Source organism: Uloborus diversus, chromosome 1, assembly GCF_026930045.1.
Source record: "Uloborus diversus isolate 005 chromosome 1, Udiv.v.3.1, whole genome shotgun sequence".
In the NCBI taxonomy this organism is placed as follows: domain Eukaryota; kingdom Metazoa; phylum Arthropoda; class Arachnida; order Araneae; family Uloboridae; genus Uloborus; species Uloborus diversus.
Window position 1 is genome coordinate 120,747,687 of NC_072731.1, and position 22,303 is coordinate 120,769,989.

The following is a 22,303-nucleotide window of genomic DNA, read 5'->3' on the forward strand; positions in this document are numbered from 1 at the left end:
ATTTCAAAAGTATTTAACCTATTCGAATAATTCTTTTTTCTAAAAATAAATAAGGACCCATATATCCTCTAGACATCGTTTTTGAAAGTTAAGTTAGGTTTTTTGATAAAGAAAAAAATTCATTTTTGCCGCCAAAAAAATGCATTTTTACCAATTTTATGATTTTTTTTCTCCATGGAAAAAAAGTTTTTTTTACTAAACGGAGATGGCAGTCTAAAGCCCTTATATGATAGTTTCATAACATATTTTATTAGAATCCTTGAGTGCATACAGCCTCGTAAATAAAATTTGAAATTTTGAAAACTTTCAAAAATTAGCGATTTTTGAAGTGATTTTACTCAAAAAACTTATTTTTTAAAAATCTAAAAATTGGCTCATTTGTACCCCATACAATGCTTAACTATTGGATAGACACCGCATCCGGTATTTTTTCCCATAAAATGTTTTATGATTTTTTGAAAGTGACCTTATCGCCCATGGCATGCATGTAAAATAAAAATGTCTAATAATTTCAGTCACTGAAAATCTGATTATATTAATGCCTAATAGCTACAAAAACGGTGCACTTTATCAGGAACTACTAAAATCTTACTGACTTTTAATAATATATCAGTAACAAACTGCTTTTGATGATCCAGTCAATTCGTCTTTTTGTAAGACTCTGTGTGTAGTTTATAGGTAGAAGAGCCTTTGGTGATTATATTAATGACTTGCTATGATAATGATGTACTTTATCAGTAACAGTTAAAATCTTTGCTTTTTTTAAATAAATTTTAGTTTATTTCGTCTCCAAAGCTATGCATTCACCGTTACTTTCATATGCTGCAACAAATCATATTTTTTCTCTTTCAATAGTCATTCTCTTCAACTCAATTACACGACAGGGGAAATCATCAATGTTAAGAACAATACAATGCATTTAAAACGATGAATTTTAATTTCGTGCTTTGGTTGTCATTGGCGAATGTTGTCACATAATTTTTGGATCCTAACTCGTATGATTACTTTTATACGTAAGAATATTTATACTAAATTCAAACCGTAAAACTCACTTGTAGTTTAAGAATTTAAAAAGCACACCTGTTTTATGAGAGAAGTAATCAATTGAACATGGTTGTAAGTTGAGGTAACCAAACAAATCTCACCAAAGGTAGCTATTATAACCAGGGATCCAATTTCTAGCAAAAGAAGTGTCTTCAGTCTGTCCTATAGTCTTCAGAACCTGTTTTAATGCTTAAGTGGCCTGAATTCGGTCAAAAATACAAAAATTCGAGTAAAACAAATAAGGAAGTATGGGAGCTCAGCTCCCGTAACAATTAGGCGCTGATCAACAGAAAAATATATTTATATAACAAAATACAAAAAGGCGAATTGACTGGGTCATCAGATATTTTGAAAAAAACTGCTGGGTTTTATTCAGAATGACATAGGAATGATGTGAAAAAAAAATTGGACTTCATATTCGAATTCAGTTTTGCGTTATTTTGGTTTTACTACAAAATTTCAAGGTGTACGAACGCTTTTGGGAGCCACTGAATTAGTCATTAATATAATCACCAAAGGCTCTTCTATCTAAAGGCTACACACAGAGTCTTACAAAAAGACGAATTGACTGGGTCATCAAAAGCGGTTTGATATTGCTATATTATTAAAAGTCAGTAAAATTTTACTTGTTGCTGATAAAGTGCACCATCATTGTAGCTATTAGGCATTAATCCATTAATATGATCAGATTTTCAGTGACTGAAATTATTAGAAATTTTTATTTTACATGCATGCCATGGGCGATAAGGTCACTTTCAAAAAATCATAAAATCTTTTATGGGAAAAAATACTGGATGCGGTGTCTATCCACTTGTTAAGCATTATATGGGGTTCAAATGAGCCAATTTTTAGATTTTTAAAAAATGGGTTTTTTGAGTAAAATCACTTCAAAAATCACTAATTTTTGAAAATTTTCAAAATTTCAAATTTTATTTACGAGGCTGTATGCACTCAAGGATTCTAATAAAATATGTTATGAAGCTATCATATAAGGGCTTTAGACTGCCATCTCCGTTTAGTAAAAAAAAACTTTTTTTTCATGGAGAAAAAAAATCATGAAATCGGTAAAAATGCAGTTTTTTCGCGGCAAAAATGAATTTTTTTCTTTATCAAAAAATCTAACTAAACTTTTAAAAATGATGTCTAGAGGATATATGGGTCCTTATTTATTTTTAGAAAAAAGAATTATTCGAATACGTTAAATACTTTTGAAATAGTGTCCATTTCAAATGGAGTGTTTTGCCGGTTTTTTTTTGTGCAGAATTTTAATAGGCTGTAACTGAAGAAAAAAAATTTTTCTTGCGAAATCCTTTTGGGATATTTCATATGTCCCTTAGTTGTAACTACTGTAATTTTTTCAAAAAAATCGGTGATGGTCATGTGACAGACCCTGCCTGATCTGAAATGGAATGGCTCTTTAATCCTTAAATGCAGCTGTATTAATGATGCGAAGAATTATCTTCACACAGAGCATTTTCCGCATGAAGATATAGTTAGATATGTTAGCATATTACGTAACTTGATCTTTATCTTCCTATTAACATATACAAATCGCTGTGAGCAAATCTCTCTACTTCATGCAAATACGACAGAACCTCGATTGATAACGTTAGTGATTGGGATCGAATTGTTTTCTTATTCCTCCAGAAAATCCTTAAAATATGAATTTCTGCAAGTGCTGCAGTTGTTTTTGTCTGACACTGTATATGTGTTTGTGTGTAAGACTAATTAGTTAAAAAAAGGTAAATCAGGAAGAAATAATACGGAAGGAAGAAAGGTAGCCGATTAAAACTCGTACTTATCGGAAGATTCCCGAGAGTTTGAGTTTCTGGAAATATACAATTTTTCGTATCGTAAAACCATCTCTCCAATTAAACAGAGGTGGGGTCATTAATTTGGATACAATGTGAAAGAAAAATGAGTCAGTGTAAATAAAGTGTAAACGAACATTAGCTTTCGGATTTTTTTTTTTTTTTTGGAATTTATATTTCATTCTGGGCACACTTTTTCCAGTTATTAAGTTTTTCTTTTATATTTATTTACTTCTATCTGTCCAGATATGTGTATATGTGAAGCATAGAGATAAAGAGCGCATTACACTTACACATAAACACATTTGCGAAAATGTGTACTCAGTCGTAAGGCTTCCTTTGCAACTTTCTACACCCCAATTCGCAATTGCTGGCATTTATCTATTAATTATTACTGAAAGTGAAAATTGTCCTACACAGTTATAAAACCCGAAAGCAAAAAACAACTTGAAACGAATGCAAATGCTACACAAATTTGATATTTTTCTCATGAAATTTTTTTTTTTTTTTTAAATCTCAGCTAACGAAACGAGTTTTAAGTGAATTCCAAAATATCTTCGTTACGCCATCGGTGTATAAGAGCGTCCACTGGTGGATGTGCAAACGAGTTTTTTTCCTCTCTAGACGTCTCTACCTGAAGCCTGGGGCTGCACGAACCTAGAAGCATCCGTTCTAATCAATTTCTGACCTATTTCTGCTATCATTCCGTGTTTAGTTTAACCAAAGTTGGAATTTCTGATCATGTGAGAGGCAAATGAAGTCGATTATTTGATACATGACCGTCGCTCAAGGACTTGCAAAAACCTTGATCGTCCTTGACGCGCTATGTGACTTTTTCTTGTCTGTGTCGAGATTAATTTTTCTTACTTGTCTTCCTATTTTTTTTCTCTTAACTTAATTTTCAGCTATTCTAAGACGTCGTCTGCCTTCCGGTGTCAGTTTGTTTTTTCGTTACATTATTGTAAGAGAAAGAGGTAGTAATACGTAAAAATGTACAGCCTTCTATTGTAATTACTAGCTTCATAGCTCAATACAGGGCCTGATTACCGCACAGGCAAACTAGGCCTAGGCCTGGGGCCCCATCTTCCTAAGGGGTCCCAAATTACTTAAAGAATTATGCTTAGCATTACAACTAGGCGAAAAATACATATATTTTTTAATTAATAATTAAAAAGCAACAACTTTTTAGTTGGAAATGAACTTACTTATAGGATAATTTTTATTACTTCTACCAGTAGCAAGTTTACCATGTCACAATTATGAGATGTCTAGAAGGGCATGAATGCACATAATAAATGATTTACATAATTCTGTGATAGACAAAGGGGCCCCCAAAAAATTAGTCTTCAAGGGGTCTCGAAATTATTGTGGGCCTAGGGCCTCACTTTTAGTTAGTCGAGCCCTGGCTCAATATATTAGTTATACCTTATTAATTTCAAGTTTACTCTCCACCTAGAGACGTAGCTAAGTTACTTTCCTACAGGAGCAAGGCTTGCTTTTGGAGCCCCCCCCCCCCCCTTCCCCGTCCTCAATCCAATAAAAAGAAGTACTCCTTCACAAACTTGATTTTGACATATTTCAAACTTGATTTTGACTTGATTCTACATTTTATTTAGCAGCAAGTGTGCAGAACACACTTTTAATTTAGTTATACAGCCCCAGTTTCATTTTTAGTTGCCGCTTCATCCAGGAATTTATTTATTTTTAATCAAAACAAGAACTCAGTCTTTAGCCGATTTCTCAACCGAAGATTTTCACCTCATGCAACTTTTCAGATGGTACCAAAGGATTCGCTTAGCGTAGGGCATTCTTGTTTTCACCAAAATCAATATCTTGGATAAAGTCGTGACACAAAATGAAATTTTCGCTACATACAGTCAAATGCCCACACTTAAACCCTAACTTTGGACATTTTGCCGAATTTAGTTTTGAGGGCTGGTACACCAGTTGGTATTTCCCCAGTAAGAAATAAATTGTGTTACAGAATACATGAATAGTCATCTTATAAGGCTGTGTGAGTTGACCTTTGATGTATTAGCTTTATGGGTTATTTTTATGATTTCGAAAATTTCGAAAACAAATGCGATTTTGAAGTACGGAAATAACTTTGGTTACCTACGCTAACTGAGCAGCATTTGTTTGAATTTGTTTTCCAATTCATCTCGACTATGTACTTCTGTCTTATTTGGATAAATTCATTTTCACCCAACTTATTCGTTGAACTTATTTATTCATAAATTTGAGAAATTGCAAATACGTTTCAAACTTGGGACACTGTTCCAAGTTAGGCAGTTATACTAACAAGGAGAGGTTACGGTCTCGGAAATTCAGATCGGGATGAGATTTGGCATATTAGTAGTATCCCTTAAGGGTACTCTCAGGGTAAAGTAATAAAGCGCACTAGCCATAAAATTCCGAGGAAACAGCCTTTAAAGATTTACGCGCAACTTATTAACTAGTAGAGATTGTTCGTAAACAAGCTCCCGGTGGACATGTGGGCAGCGCGCTGGGGTTCCATGCGGTCAATCCGGGTTCAAATCCACTGCGAGTTTTTTCATTTTTGTTCATTTATAAAGTGACTATTACCGCTTTTTGCAGTTTGCAAAACTCTATTTACTATTCTCACAAACAAGTGATTACACATTTTTAGATATTATAAACTTTGACGAAGTAAATGATTTTTGCAATAAAAACATAATCAGTTTCTTTGTGGATGAGTAAGAATGTTGTTTTATTGCATATAAGCAGGTAGTCAAATTTTAAAAAAACCTAACCGTACTTATCGAGCAATGGTTTTGCTCCTTGATTCTGTTATTTGTAAATTTATCGTCTGCTGTATTTTTCATTGAATATTCAACTCTTTATTTTCCATCTATTATTGTTTGCAATGTTCATATTTGTTTTCATCATTAAATTTATTTATCGTCTGTACTGTATATTAGACTGGAACATTCTATACCGTGAAAAAGGATTTCAGTTTTTAAAATATTGTGAATCGAAATGGTCGGTTATTGAAGTAATCCTGAAACAAATAAAATCTGTTGGCAAAATGGATCAAAATTCATTGCACAAGGAATTGTTGAAGCAGAGATTAAAAGATGCGGTCGTTTATTACGAGAGCTTGTTTACTGAAAACCATTTGATTGCAGCAGAATCATCTAGTTCAATTTCTCATGAAGCAGTGTTAATGAGCGAAGAAATTTATGAACGTACTATGGATATGCTGGTTGAAAAAATATTTGTAACTGATGACGAACTTGCTCATGAAAATGAAAACTGTGAGGAGGAACCTTTTGAGCAAGTCGAAATTCAAAGCTCATCAGCTGAATACGAACCAAAAGAGGAAAAAAGAAGAGAGGTAGAGCATCTTCCTTTGGATTACAAAATTAAAGTTGTGAACATAGCAACGGCTCACCCCTCATGGAATCTACAAACCTTACAAAAAAAAGGTTTAAAAAAAATGAATATTTATCGCAATGGGAGAAAGAAATAAAAAATGGAGGAAATCTATTAGATCAATACGATGTAATCAATTCTTGGACATATGATCGTTTTCTAGAAGCTCGAGAGAATTATCAACAAGTTACTACTCGGAACTTGCAACAGTGGGCTTTAACAGCAGCACGACAGTTTACAGATTTTGAATTTAAAACATCTGACAGTTGGGTAAAAAAATTTCAAAAGGAAGCATGCCATTCGTCAGCGAAAAGTCACAAAATTTGTTTCAAAAAGAGAAACTGCGACGATCGAAGAAACTTTGGCTTCTGCAGACACTTTTGTAATCCAGACGTTAAAGTTGATACCGAATTTCAAAAACGATTATGTTATCAATGCTGACCAAACTGGTAAGTAATTAAAAACTTATTTTACAATCTTCAGACCAAGGGCGGATCCAGCTTCTGGTTTAGGAGGAGGTCATTTTCGGAAAGGGAGGGGTAAAAGGGTAATTTTTGTGCGAAATGGGAAATTTTTTTTCAAAATATGTCCCAAAAATGCAATTTTATTCTATATTTGGTCATTTAAAAGATGGGTCATGACCCCCCCCCCACAACCCTCTCTCTGGATCCGCGCCTGATTTTGACAAAATATTTTAATTCCCATTTCCTTTTTCCAGGATGTCAGTATCAGTCGGCGTACAACAGGACTTTGGCTCGAAAGGGAAGTAAAACTATTTTCGTCAAAAGGCACGACATGAATAGAGTAATGCATTCATATACAGCTCAATATTCTTTTACCCTGTCTGGAAAAGTTCTGCCCTTTGTATTTGTTTTTTTACAAAAAGCAACTGGTATTTTTGGCCCCCGAATTCAAAAAACGATTGATAAATACTAACAAAAATATAAAAATGTCATAATAACATCTTCGAAATCAGGAAAGGTAACGACAAGACTATACATCGAATTTTTAAACCGTTTGCTTGAAGTTTTATGTGGGAAAGGAAGAATTTCTATTGATTATCGACTCTTCGAGAGGACAAACAAAACCTGAACTATACGACCAAATTTTCCAGGATGATGAAAAATCTCCAACTTTTCAGTTAAAGGGATTCCACCAAAATGTACTCCACTTGTTCAACCTTGCGACGTCTATTTTTATAGACAGGTAAAGAATTTAATAAAAAATATACATAATTGCGCGTTTCTCGTTGAAAATAATAGAGAAATAAATGCCCGTGAAGACTGCATAAAAATACAATCAATTGTCCATCAACTGTCATCGCCAATTTTTGATAAAATGATTCGATATACCTGGTATACTTCTAAACATTCTGACAAAAGAGAAATTTTTCTGAATGTAAATGAAGTATGTTTTCCAACGACTCTTTCACAAAAAAGTTGATCCTGTAAGCAATCTTCCTTTATAAATTGTGCGAGATATCAAAACAGTTTTTGTTTTCCATGTTTTTATGATAAATATCATTCTGGTGTATGTATATAAATAACAACTATATTGTTAAAAATCATCTATAAATTAAGCTCCACAGTAATTTTGTAGCCTTTGTAATTCAAATTTTAACTTGTATCGATTTAATTTATCTCCATTTTCTCTATTCAAGTGCTTTACGTGTTTAAAAATTTCGCATTATCTTCAATTCAAATTGTACAAAGCTGTAACAGTTACTTTATAAATGAACAAAAAAAAAAAAAAAAAAAAACACTCGCAGTGGACTTGAACCCGGATCGACAGCATGGAAGCCCAGCGCGCTGCCCACATGACCGCCGGGCGCTTGTTTACGGACAATCTCTACTAGTTAATAAGTTTCGCGTAAATCTTTAAAGGCTGTTTTCTCGGAATTTTATGGCTAGTGCGCTTTATTACTTTACCCTGAGAGTACCCTTTAGGGATACTACTAATCTACCAAATCTCATCCCGATCTGAATTTCCGAGACCGTAACCTCTCCTTGTAAGACATAAAAAGTGTCTATAAGGAATATTGAGGAAATAAAGTGTAGAATTGTATAAACAAAAACGTATAGCTACAAAATTTTATAAATTAAGAACTGTTATGATTACAATAAATGTGTCATACCATAACAAGATGGAACAGTTGTCATTGTTAAAAAATTTGAATCTATTGATGAGCAAAAGACTTTTTGCCAAAATATTACATCTATTAGTTCCACGAATGAAAACGAGTCTCAAAGTATATATGAGGCTAATTTATTTGCCGTGAATTTCACGTTTTATGAAAACGAAAATGAGTGTGAAAAGATATGAAATAAGGACTATGGAGAGCTAAGAATAAGCTGTGTTAATAATTATTTATGTTCACCAATTGCTTTTATGCTTCCAAATATAGAGGGGAAAGCAGAAATATTATATTCAAAAAAATTAAGAAGGCTAGGGAAACATTCCATGCTTTCCGGGGCAAGTTTACATTCTGAATTTTTACAAAATTATATTATTTTTATCTAATGCTTTTTTTTTCTTTTTTGGGTTGTAAATTAAATTCCTTTAAAATAATAGTTGGTGTCCCAAACTATTATTTATTGCTGAATACATGAAAGAAAGATCAAAATAATGAATAAAATGTTTTCTGGTCACTTGCTGCTGAATAAATTTCGCATTTTCATTTTTTCAATTGCCTCTAAAAACTGTTAAACAAAAAAGTGGAAACTTTTCTTTTCAGGGCATGCAGTGCTCAGGGTTACTAATCAACAGAAAAAAAAAAAAATGAAAATTTTTGAAACTGGGCACTTTTGTGAAAAATTATAAAAAGGATTTTATATTGTTGTTTTCAAGAGACTAAAAGACTATGGGAAAGAACTTAAGCACACATTTCAAAATGTTGGGCTATCTTTTTTTAAACAGAAAAATAAACTTTCAAATAAAACAAACCGCTACAAAATACGTTCTACTCTTCGTGAGAAAATGAACTTTAAAGATTTCGTCATTTTTTGCGCCCTGTATCTCAGCCCAAGAGTTTTTTTTTTTTTTAGAAAGAACCAAAACATACCTTAATCTTACTTTTTCATGGGTTTTAACGTATGTTACATTCGAAAAACCCAAAGACTATCAAGGTTATCAACTACAATTCAATGCAATGGTTGAATTAACATGGATTCTACCTTTAGCAATTTGAATTAACTTATTATGGAAAAATTTGAAATAGGGTATAACTACAATAACATTCGATATTCGAATTAACAGAGTTAACCCAGCAAAAAAAAGCGAAATAGGAAGCTAAAAGAAATAAAGAAGGTGATCTTAATTCAAGACGCATTAAGAGCATTTTTTTTAATAAACCTAAGAAAGAGCAGAGTATTACTTAGGGATTGGTATGAAATGCTATTCCTAACGTTTAAAACTTAATTATTAATCAAATTAATTGAAATTTTTGTTTAAGTCATACTCTATATTTTAGAAAAAAAAACTTGTCTAAACTTATAAAACAATTATTTATGAAGTAAGGCCTGCACCATTCATTTTACTAAAAAATAAAAGCAGAAACTGGTACTGAACATTATTGCTGGAAAGATATCGAAGACATCCGTTATCTTTCGACGATTTTTCAATATTATTTCCGCGTTTTCAGGGGTAATTATGTATGAACACCATTGCACCGTCATTGAACATTTTAAGGAAATGAAATAGCAAATATATGTAGTGAGACTGAAATAAAGAAACACTAAGTTTAACTACGAAAAGAAAACATTTCAGCATTGAAGAAATTTTTTCTCGTAACCTACAGGTGTGCTAATGCAGTTAACTTGACCTTTCACATACCACACAAATAACACTACAAAAGAAAAAAAAACTTTTTATTTTTCCTTTCACTGAAAGGAAAGCTCAAATGCGGGAAATCCATGCCAGGGGTGTGCATTTATTTCTAACCACCCCTCAACCACACGACCTTGAAGACTCTTTGGAAGAGAGATCTCCGGATGGTTCGGTGGCATTGTTCCCAAAGGCGGGAAAATGGACGGAAAAGAAATGAACTTGAGAGTAAAACTCGATTACGTTAGTAAATGGGTCAGGCAATCTCTTTTTCGAGCATTGCAACAGGTGTAGGTGAGGTACAGTAACAGTCTTCTCTAGGTATTTTTGAGATTCCAACCACGCTTTGAAATAATTGTTTGAAATGGAATGTTCTTGAAACATGTATTTCGTATTCGATTGGAATTTTCCGAGAGTGAAATTTGAAAATGGAGGTGGGGACCATGATGAGGAGTACACCTGGAATGGACAAACTAAAAGAGTAATATATATATATATATATATATATATATTATATATATATATATATATATATATATATATATATATATATATATATATATACTGCAGTGTAAAACTGAAAATTTCCTGAAATTTTACGGTAGAAAGTACAATGCTGCCAGTGCCATAACTTTTTCACTGTAAAATCCAATTTTACTCTTAAAAAAAAAAAACGTGCACGTTATTAGGTGATTGCGTGCTGTGATGATTGCGCGGAAGGAGATACAGGGTGATCAGCGAATAAGCCCTGATTTCAAAATTAAATATCTCTATAACAGCGGTCGATAGAATTATGCGGCAAACTGTACGTTTACCAGAAAAACTAAAAATCATACACAAAAGTTTAGAAAATTTAGTTACGAAAATCGTCAACAAATGGCGTTGTAATTACAATGACCTATCAATAGCCTTTATAATGTAATTCGAATCCTAGTATAAAGCGATCAGTACGACTGTTGGATAGTGAAAAGAGGTTAGTTAAGAAAGTGAAATAATATATTCCATTGAAGAACGTGTGTTTTTGATACTGGAATTCTACCGATTACAACACCGTCCTACGGCAACACGTCGCAGCTTTCAAAACCGATTCAATGTTGTATTGAACGTTATGTTAAACTTTTGGAACAACTTGGCAGCAATCAACTAGCGTTGGAGGATTGGTATTGACTGGTTTTACTGACACAGGAATAATTTGGCTTCCATGTTATCCCCATCTGACTCCTTGTGACTTCTTTTTGTGGGGCGCATTGAAAGACAGTGTATTACTCTAGATGAACTTGAATCGTTGATTGGTGTTGAGTGTGATAACATTTCCGTTGAGACATTGCAAGACGTCATGATAAATTTCATTATTTGTTCACGCCACGTTATTGCTTCGAACGGTGAACACTTTGAACCATTTGCATTCTGATTGCAGATTGCTTTACTTTATTGGGTTTGTTTTAGACTCCTTTCAGAGAAAGAGTTTTCAGAGCAGAGCGCCATCTGTTGACGATTTTCGCAACTTAATTTTCTAAACTATTGTGCACCATTTTTACTGTTTTGCTAATAAACATACAATTTACCAATAATTCTATCGATCTTGGTTGTAGAGATATTTAATTTTGAAATTAGGGCTTATTCGCTGATCACTCTGTACAAGCGGTAGGATTCGACACTAAAGTCAGTAGTCCCTTGTTGGCTTGTGCTTTAAACACTGTGCCAAAAGGCGTTTGGGCCATCGACGGACTCTGAACAATATGCCAAGGTGCAAAGTGCAAGTTCACTCCATTTTGAGCTGAAATCTTTTGCTTTTCCGGTATAATTTGTCGTAAAACTTTCTCCGCACTCTAAGTACTCCATTTTAAGTACTATTTACTTTAAAATTTACTTGGTGTAGAAAGCAATGGGAACCATCATAAGACATGACACATTTTTTTTCTGAGCAATAAAAATATGTAATTTGTTTGTGCATTCTCCGCTGATAGTGGTGAAAAAATCTTTAAAATGATGCATTTCTTTTAAGTCTGATGAAGTGTTAAAAAAGTTATAACTTACCCACACAAAAAAAAAACAAAAAACAAAAAAAAGAAAACGTTTGGGAAATACTGAGTTAAGATTCAATGTTCATGGAAAAAAAAGGAAATTAGTCATTAAAAAACTATATTTTATGGCCTATGGGAGGATCCATCACATGATTTATGAGTTATTAGCTGAACGTTCTTACCAAGTGAGCAAATGGGGATCCATCTCGGGATGCTATACACTTAAGTAATGGGGTAATAATGCATAAAAAAAAGAAATCAATATTTCTGTTTTGTTAAAAAATTTAAAAAAAAATTATACGTACTACTATTTACCGTGTTAAAATTAATCTCTTGTTTCCTGATTTTAATAACAACAGAACTATAGCTCAGAATCCTGAACTGAGTTAAAACTAACTATTTATGGAAATTTGGATCAGAATACTGCGATCAGAAATTTAGTAATTGAAGCGATACTTTTCGGCCGTTGGGGATTTGAACTCACAACCTTTGTGTTCACAACAACCCGTGCCAGCAATGTATATATATATATATATATATATATATATATATATATATATATATATATATATATATATATATATATATATATATATATATATATATATATATATATATATATATATATATATATATATATATATATATATATATATATATATATATATATATATATATATATATGTTTTTGATGTAACAATCAAACTTTGAATTGCCTCTTTATTTTTCGCCCAAAGCAGTGAAAAAAATCTTTATAATGATGGCCTTCTTATGAAATTCGGTTTTGTGTTAGCGAAGTTATAGCGTTCCCACACAAAAAAAAGCACCTTCGAGGAAAAGAAAAAAAATATGATGAAAAAGTATTATACATATGAATAAAAATTCTTTTAATATCATGAACTAAAATGATTTCAATATCATGAATTAATTATGAACGGTAAAAAAATATTATCTATCAGTGTAAAGATATTCTGTAGGGGGGGGGGATTTGAAGATTGCAATCTCAACTGTATGATATATTCTCAGCTCCTTTATGAGGCTTTTTTCTTTCAGCTCGGTTCAGTAAAATACCGGCCTGACATTTTACTGAGCTAACAAAACTCAGACTGACTAACTGAAAACAATGGCGAAATTGCAGTGTCTGGACTCTGTAGCTTTGCATGAATCGCAGGAAAATAAGCTGCTCATTCGACATTTGCTTGCATTTCTGCTTTAGCTCTAGCTTTGGGTATGGGTATCTAAATGCTTTATCAACTTTTCTGGTAAATTAACAAGGTATCTTCAAACAACGTTACAACTCTAAAATTTTCTCAGTTTTTTATTTTGGGAGCAGATTTCCTTTCCAAACAGAAAACAAAACTGTATTCTCGTATGCATGTCCCGTAAATTGTGTCCTGTTTCATGCAATTTGTTATTCACTACAACATTGGTGTCTTGAACATTTTTTTTTTTTTTTTTGTCTTGTCCAAGATCTTATAAAAGCTACAGGAATAAAGAGCACTGCCAAACACAGTCTTCGTCTTTCAGAATTTCAAAATCATTATTTATGAACTCGCAGATCCACTGGAAGTTCGTAATATGCAGTAGGAGAGATTAATCTTGAATCCACGGTAGCCTCATTTTTCCCATTTACGAATGAACTTTCCATCCAATAAACAGACAACGATCGTTTGCGTAATGAAGCGAAGCCATTTGCTGGCGTAATCGTGACGTTGCTATTTGCGCGAGTCACGTGGTCACGAATAGCAACTCTGAGCTTGTTGTTTGGAATGAGCATTAAAAAGCCTCAGGGGGTCAAATGGAATCAAAGTTTTCTTGAATGGGGTCGATTGGCAGAACGTTGATCTCCGAACTCTTCCATAATCGAATTACTTCCCAATATTTTTATTAATCGATTTCTGAAAGGAAAAAAAAAAAAAAACTTTATTCGTCCTTTATTTTCTGATTACTGGGCTCAACAGGCAACGACTCAAATTCAACCATCATTTTGTTCAATATCAAGAAGCCAAATTTCATCAAAAATTGTCCCGCTTCATTAAAGAGAGATGCTTTTTGACGATTTCATAGGCCTGCTCACAAAGTACAGCAGTATCCACTTTAGGTAACAAAAACGAATGCTAATATACTGGCAAAAAGTTTTGTATTATTTCAGATTCACAAAATCATACTCCTTAAAAATGCATCTAGCTTTTTTTTTTTTAGAAAGCTTTCTTTTCAGAGTGATTCACATTGAAACCCTCATATTCCAGGCGTAATGTAAATATTTTCTAGACCCTTTGGCTCAAATGGTGTCCCCAATTCTAAAGCTCTGGGCATGCATCGATTTTGGTTAGTATTCTGTCGTTTTTCCTCCAAATTTTTTTCATTTTTCTAAACCTTTTTTCCGTTCATTATGTGAAAACAAATCTTTTATTTAGCGAAAGACTTGAAAACTCGTAGTTGTTTTAGTTGGTAATGTTTTTCAAAACTTTTTGAAGTTTCATCTTTTTTTTTGCAAACGTTTAGTACTTAAAGAATAGCTAAACGCAGTATAGCCGACATTGGTTCTTGCATCAAAATTCCACAAATTCAGTCAACAGCCGAATGATCAATCAGAATTCCGTTTACAGTGCAACCTTGCTATCTCGAATCTCTCAGGAACAGAAGAAAAAATCGAGATGCTACAAGTACATTGTACAGTCAGACCCCGATTTAACGAATTCATCGGGACCGAATCTTTTATACGCAAAATCGGGGAAAATCATAATATCGAGATGTGAAAAAATGTGCACTTACTTTTTCTAAAAGTTTTAATAAGCAACTGCGAGGTAATATCCAATTAGAAAGGCAAACACTTTTTGTTCAGCACAGTTAATTTGAAATTTTAAAGTACTGAGTAATAGATGTTTGACAATTTCCTTGATACTTAACTTGAAATAGTTCTCTTCCGACATTATGGAAACATGAAAATACTGTGGAATTTAAAGCCTGCTGCATGAAGCATAAGATACGTTTCCCAGGTCATGCATTTGAAAAAGTTAAGTTTTAATGGGAGTTTCATTATCCCATTCTGCATCAGAATCGCTTTTCATTTGTTTCCCCCTTGCCCGTAAAAAATTGCATATTCCAACGAAATTCTTTTTCTGCTTCGGGCAATATGGATAAGCCATTTGGAAAACAATCCAATCTTTCCTAACTCAAATTAACAATACTTTTTTTTCGGCTGTTAAAATAATTCGTTAGTTCGGGGTTTATTATTCGTTACATAAGGGTTTTTGTCTTCATTCTAGTGGGGAAAAAATAAAAATTCACTAAATCGCAAAATTCGTCAAATAGAGGTTCGTTAAAGCGGGGTCCGAATGTCCATTCATTGATAACCTCTTCACTCGCACCATGAGGCAATCCTATTGGTTTATACAATACTAGCAAAAATACCCGGCGTTGCCTGGGTCAGTAATAATTATGAGAAACAATCGTTACTTGCCCTTGTTTTCTGTTTTAAGCGAAAGAATTTAAAACAAACATTTTTGACGTGATTAAAAATCGAGCTTCTTCCTTACTCATTAAACTAAAATAGCAATAAGTATAAAGAACAAAATAGTATTCAATTTGAAACGGAAGCACGACATTTAAGTTACAAATTTGAAGAATTTCCGAAATATGAAATTAAACTTTACATGTTTAAAAAGACTTATCTGTTAGTACTTTTTTTTTTAATCTAAAACCTTCTCTGTATGGCTATTGATGTACGAACCTGTTTTAAAAAATGTAGCCGCCCGTGTTCCCCTTACACTTGCTTTAGTTATTTTGGGAAATTAAAATTTTTGTGGGCACTTGGAACGGTTTAAAATCTTACCAAATTTGCGAGAATCATTTTGGGACACTTTCGATAATACTCCCCCTCCTTACTAATTTTTATTATAGAAATATTGTTGCCAGATGCTGAGATACTTTTGGTCAAAGTAAAATGGCGCTAAACGGTTTCTCCGAAATGTTTCTAAAATAAGTAGTAAAATTTGGCGATTGTTTGAAATCGTGCAAAAAGAAAAACTAATGGAAGTTTTTGTGCGGTTTATGGATTTGCCTAATTTAGTTGTTGAATTATTTTACACAGTATTTTTTTTTTGAGCAATCACGATTGCTTATTGTTCTCATTTGACAGTCCTTGACGTTACGGTTCCTTTTTCAGCTTGGACCAGGGCTGCAGCACCACCGTCCACTGGTAGCGGCACGGTTGGTCCTGAGCACTGTCCACCGGAATCCACTTTTACTGGGCGGTGGCGTCCATGTCCTACACACGCATGCTCATACACACTCCCCTACGCGTGCACGCCTTTACACACATACACACGCCTACGTGCACACACGTAAGCCTACACACACAACTATACACACGTAACCACCCAGGAGGAGGGAATGCTTGGGGGGGGGGAGCCATTTCTGGAAACAATAACTCTAATCAGTAGGGTCTTGTTGCAACTCGTGATTGCGAAAAACATAATTTGAATTCAAAGTTTCGGAATTCAAATTAGAGTTAAATGGGGGAAATGGGTCACATTTTAATTGTTTTTTTTTTTAAGTATCTTTGATTGGCGATATTTTCTTTATATGGTGAAAGCTGAGAAACATTATTACGTAGTCTTTGGGCCCAAAAACAGCGACAGTGGAAAAAACTGCCAAATGCATCAGCTACTGAAATCTTTCTGAAAAAATTCTGGCGATATTTCTGCTGGTTGGTTGGATATAGTGAGCAAGTGTCCAATCAGCATAAATAATAATAATAAACCATTAATTACATAAGTTCCGTTTAAAAGTAAAATGATCAGCCAAATCCATTTATTTTTAGCCAATCTTGTGGGAAAACGTTACTTTAAGATTTGACTTGAGAAAAGCCTCAAAAAGTCAGACGAAACGCAAAAATATTCAACAATTCTTGGGAGTTGAGATGACACACTAAATAATGACTTGGGTTGATGAAAGCCTTCGAACAGGGAACAAAAAGCTCATAACTCGTTTTTTATACAACTTAGAAACTTCGAACAGATGCTATCTTCAGCAGAAAAATTGGCGCTTTCGGTGGACATATAATGTTAATATGTGCACGTTTTTTTCCACCCCCATATTGGGGCATTTATGCGAAAATTGGAACTAAAATTGGAATAAAAAGGGAACTATCAATCGGATTTTTTTCGAACTGATCTATAAACCTTCCCAGTACCAAACTGAACAAACGGTGAAAGTTTCAGCCAAATCTGCCGAGTAGTTTCTGAGATCTTAGGGGACAAATTTACCAAAATCCATTTTTATATATATAGATGGTAGTGAATTCAGGAGAAAAACACATCCATGAGACTAAGGAAAATTTAAAAATAATGGACCTAAAATAAAGAGTAATTTAAAGCACTATTCAATTAGTGATGATTAACTGTCAGCTAAGTTTAAAGATATTTCCAAATAGTTTTTAAACGTTACGGAAAAACATCCTACCTTATGTATTAACTTATACAATGTGTTTCTGAACACTTGGGCGAAACTTTAAGGCGTGCGAGAACTAGGGTTTCCAATCTCGATCCCGAATCCCACGGGATCCCGCATGATAATTATCGGGATTAATCGCGCGTAATCGAGAGCCAAGAGTAATAAGCAGACACCGTTTATTACGATAAAAAGTCATGTTTTGTAACAAAATTACATAGAATTGTTTATGAGACATTAAAAAATACCAAAATAATTTTTCATATATTGTTTTTTACAAAACAAGTCTATTGTTTTCTGTTTTGAACACGTGTGGCATTTGAATGAGCCATGGTCACGGAAACGCTTAATCATTCATAGCTCAGCTGGTGTGGTGTCAGATTAAGGCTCCAACCACACCATGATGTTATCAGCATAATTTTAAAAAAATATACATATATTTGGCTTACTTATAGCTGCGGTCTAGCTATTAGAATTTTAAATTAATTTTAATATTATATTAAATTAATTTGAATATAAATTTAAATTAAAAAAAAAAAGATAATCTTTGGCGTACTTATAGCTCCGGTCATGCTCTTATAATTTTAAATTCATTTATATGTGAAGATTAATATTTCTTAAGTCTACGAATTTGAGTTTGATTATTCGGAGATTTGGATCAACGAGGGCTAGCTAAATGAGATTCAACTTTCTTTTTTGGATGTGGCTTAGTTTTTGCATTTTTCAGTTCAAAAATATACTATGCAAAGATGAATCTTATAAGTATGCAAGCTTCCTGATGAATATTACTAAAACTGAAGAAGTTGAATGCTCAACAGCAAAAATTTGTGGGCCCAATATTACAATTAGAATGCAAGATTGTTTGAACTTGTTGAATTTATTTTTTTATTTTTCTACTTCATTTTGAGAAATAAGTACATAGAATTTGTCCGGTTTACATAGGCTTGCCATATTTCTGAAATGTTCAACCGGGAGCCCTCCCCCCCCCCCTTATCGTGAGTATTCAAGAGAGAAGCAGGGGGAGATAGTAGATTCAAAGTAAAGTTTTCTGAAGACAGCGAAATCTTCCGAAACTACGAAGAACTCAACCCTTCCCCCCCCCCCCCCGTAAAACTTTTTGCAATATGCAAACAAAATTGAAAAGAAACATTTTGAAAGTTTTTTTTTTTTTTTTTCAAAGTTTTTCAGCTTTAGAATGTGTTGTTAGACCAAATATTTTTTGGAAATTTCGGATCCCAAACACACTTGAAGGGAACACACGCTTGGCTGGTTTTTGGTTTTTAGGGTGTTTTACAGGGTAGTTCATTCTCAATGCTATGAATAATGACTAATTATGAGCCAAAATCAGGGGTAAAATTGAATGACCCAAGCAGATAGATTTAAACATTTTATTTCTTATATGTAAAATTAATATAATAAATATTAACAAGTCTGCGTTTGAAATGACAAAATAATTTTCCAAAATAATCTTTAACAGTTAATTATTTTTAGACTTTTTTGGTCATCAAATCAAATTTATCCTTTTCCGGGACATTAAGCAAAACGGCCGGGACGCTGGGATTTTGCCTGAAAACCGAGACGTCTGGCAAGCCTAGGTTTACATCACTGAGGTGGAATAGAACCCAAATGGGATATTTATTCCAGGTATATTGAGAATTTTGTTCGAAAAAACACAAGATACAGATTTTATTTGTTATTAACAAAACTAGGCCATTTTACTATTTAAAATAATAAAAGAAGAAATAGAGCTCTGAATATCCTTTCAGCGCCTTATTAATCAATACGTTATCAGGTTGAATGTGAAACTACTATACAGTATGCTTGCGTTACCATGAAGGGAAAAGTATTAAAAGTGATCGCAATTGTTGCTTGATTGGGATATCGGTCGCTATATTTTAGATAAATTAAGTAGATGTTTCAGGACAGGATAATTACGCACAAATTCTGTAAAAAAAGAGCTGCATAATTTACGACTCGTAAACGTTTATGAATTATTGGTTGGTTACATTAAAAGTGTCTATAGAATCTCAGAAAATTGAGTACTTCGCAGGTAAAATTGATAAAATATATTTCTATGTATTTTATGAGAGTCTATGGAACAAAAGTTTCTATTTCGAGTATGAATGGTATGAATAGTGTAAAGATTTATCCTATTGTTACAAATTCTGTAAATTTGTGAATGGAATAAAAAAAAATTGTGAGAAATTTGTAGAACTTTGTAGGATTTTCTAGATATTTCTTCGCTCGGTATAAAACGCCGGGCTTCTTGTGAATTGGGGAGTCAATTTGTTTGTTTTCTAACTGTGGAGTCTCGTTTTCAGCGTTCCGCTGAAAGTGTGTATTAGCCTTTGCGTTGTGTTTTTGCGTATTTTGATGTGAATACGTGTGGGACTGTTGAGTTTACGGTGTTAATTGATATTTTCCCAATTGCTATGGTTAATTTAGTAGTTGCTGAGGATATTTCTTGTACGTAGTTGTAAATAAATCTCTTGTGTTTTCACAAGAATTGTGTCGTCATTAAAGAATTTCTTGAAGTGGCTGGACTCGTAACACTATATTTTTAGTTCATGTGATTTCTAGAGATAGTACGAACAATGTATGAGGAAAGTCAATAAAGTCTATGAGACAGAGATAATATTTTGTGGGGAAAGTAAAAAAAATCTATAGGACAGTATGGACATTTTGCGGAAAAAAATTGTAGAATTTATGACTATAGTTAAATTATGTATTTCATTGGAACTATATTTTTTATTGAAATTACATCAATCGGATCAACTACATCGGAACTACATCAGATTGCGGAGAATGTACCCATGCTGTCAAAAGACATCCTCATATAAATAATTGCCGATGATCGAGTAACCCGCGTGTTTCAAGAAAGAAACTCGCGCCACGGCATGATAATTTGATAATGTGTTTCAATAATGTTTAACGTACAGGGAATGGCTTTATTGTGACAAGGCTGAACTTGATCCGGTAACTTAACTGTTTTACTGGTAAGACTGTGTTACTTCAGGGAAGAAGAAACGAAAAAGAGGTCTAATCCACTAGAGTTAGGGTCAGAATTTCAACTATCAAAATATCACCAAACAGGCAATTGCTTCGTTGAAATGTAAAAGAGAAGCAATTTTCACTCATCATACCTTGACGGGCGACTTTCTAGTTATTTGAATAAATACAAAATCTCCTAGTAGAACATTTATGAACCTCGCAGAATTCATGTTGAATTTGGCGGAAAGAAAGAGTAGAGGATGTTGAACCTTAATAATTTTCTAAATTTCAACTAAAATCTGATGATTGTATTTGGTCAAAACATTCTTCATTAAGTCTTAAAAGATTAAAAATATGGTATTCTGCGTGAACTTTGAAGAATAAAAAGTGATTTTCAGCGAAAGTATAAATGAATCTGTAAATGATCCGAGGGGCTGAGAACAATCCAATTAAGGATTACCATTGCTTTAAAGTGACCCCCGATGATGTTTGAAATCTTGCGTCATCATATTCATTGTCCAATCCCATCGTTGCATCAGCTGAAAATGGAATCGAAATCTTTTGTTGTTTTGTCTTTTGTGTTTCGCGTTGTTTTATAGGGCGGGTAGCTCTTGTTTGAAAAAAAAAAAGTCTTGTTCCAGATGGGGTTGGATTCATTTTTGGAATACGTGTCTTTCATAGTAATGCGAGGGTGTAGCTGTAATTTTATGAATGGAGTGTCAGATTCTTCAAGTTCCCTTTTCTAAGGGTTAGATGTAATGATATGCGGACTATATGGTCGTTTTGCAAGTGACCACCCAAATTCTTTTGACATAAACATACTTGTAAAGATGCAGAAATTTTTCGTAATACTTGGGTTGAAAAAGGAAAAATAAAAACGGATGCAAGATGACACCGAGTTTTTTTTTTTTTTTTAATCCTTTTATCCTTAAATTATTTTTGATCAAAGTCAATTCTGCTGAGATTTCGTCAACGCCCAGTCTATACAAAGAAGATATTTTTCACTGTTTAACATGATGCAGGATTTGGAGAATTGTTTGGGAGTTGCACCATTTTTTCTTTATTTCTTTAAAAAAATGACACATGAACATAGCTTTTTTTTTTGGTTCGGACCCTTATGAAATATAAAACCAGTGACTCTTAATTTACTAATTTCATATTATTATTGTATTCATTTGATTTAGGGGAAGGTTGCCGTCAATGAACCGGTTCCATGACTAGACCGCGAAGATATTTCCCGTACCACAGCTTGTGCAGACACGTAATCAGTTTTAGTACCTTACTTTGTCTGAAAACAGTCTACTGCAGAGTCGTCAAGTAGCTAAAATTATTTAATCATATTGTAGTTCACTCAGAAAAGATTTCCACCATTATCTTACTAATTATTGAGATTTTCATTTAATTATAACATGCTTTGAATATCACTGATATCTAAACATAAACAGTCACTTATTAGAATTTTAAGGAGATAAGCCCTCCGAAAAAGGAATCACATTTTTAAACTAGAGAAGAGGTTTTTGGAATTACTTCTGAAAAATTGAGGGAATTGACCTTTCAAGAGGCTGAGAAAAATAACGTGTCACACAGGTTTAATTAAGACAAAAATTCTGTTAGTAAAATATTCCTTGGTAGTTTGAGACTTAGGCTCCTTGCTTCAGTAATAAAATGGTCAATAAGTTCTTTGACATTTTAAAGAGCAAGTACAATCCTGCATCAAACGGAAATTTTCAAAGTCGATTTACCAAAATTCTCTACAATTCA